Genomic DNA, 1232 nt, shown 5'->3' on the forward strand with positions numbered 1-1232 from the left:
CGACAATGACGAGCGTTTATCGTCCGACTAGATTCATTTCGAGATATTTGAGATCCCATTTCTTTTCTTTTTTCTTTTTTTAATATGACGATATACATATTATTTTAAATGATATGATGCAATGTCCTAGAAATGTCACTTTGATCGAATGATAATGAAATTGTAAAGAAAAGGAGCCTCACATAAAATTCTATTTAATTCTTCCGTCTTCTAACCCAGACCTTCCGAACAACAAAATCGACAATCTACCGGTCATTTTTTTTCTTTTTTTTTTAATTCAGATACATGTACGAAAAAAAGGCTGCGACGCACAGATGCAAGATGCACATGTACACATAAGTATATATTTATACAGGGTGGGGCGCCACATTTTGCCAGCTCAAATATCTTTGTTGTTTTTAAATATACGTCAAATGTCTGAAGGACAAAGTTGAATGATAAAACGGGGCTTATACGATACCAAAAAAATTGTTGTTTTTATGTAATTTTTTCTAGAGATATGAAGGTGACCTTCATTTTTTTAAATGGAATGAGGTATTTTTTAATACATCAATCGATGCAGCTGGACATTCGTTATAAAAAAGTACTAACCTATGTATGTCGAAAAGTTATTAGTTCAGGAGATATTTCAATTTAAATAACTCTAAAATACCATTACTGTCGTACTACGACGTCAGTGTTTACTTACTTATGTAACGTCTTATCACGACAGTAATGGTATTTTAGAGTTATTTAAATTGAAATATCTCCTGAACTACTAACTTTTCGACATACATAGGTTAGTACTTTTTTATAACGAATGTCCAGCTGCATCGATTGATGTATTAAAAAATACCTCATTCCATTTAAAAAAATGAAGGTCACCTTCATATCTCTAGAAAAAATTACATAAAAACAACAATTTTTTGGGTATCGTATAAGCCCCGTTTTATCATTCAACTTTGTCCTTCAGACATTTGACGTATCTTTAAAAACAACAAAGATATTTGAGCTGGCAAAATGTGGCGCCCCACCCTGTATATATATACAAGGTAAGATTTATACAAACATTCGCAAGGGATGGAAGATTCAGAATATAATATGTCACAATAAAGCATCATGAGAGAATTATACTTTCTACAATCGCTGAAAATAAGCCACACGGAATGTGTGCAAAATGTTGTGAGAAATAAGAACTTTTTTTTACCCAACTGCAAACTAGAAAGCATAACAAAAATATATATATATAATAA

This window comes from Lasioglossum baleicum, chromosome 10 (genome assembly GCF_051020765.1).
Source record: "Lasioglossum baleicum chromosome 10, iyLasBale1, whole genome shotgun sequence".
Classification (NCBI taxonomy): Eukaryota; Metazoa; Arthropoda; class Insecta; order Hymenoptera; family Halictidae; genus Lasioglossum; species Lasioglossum baleicum.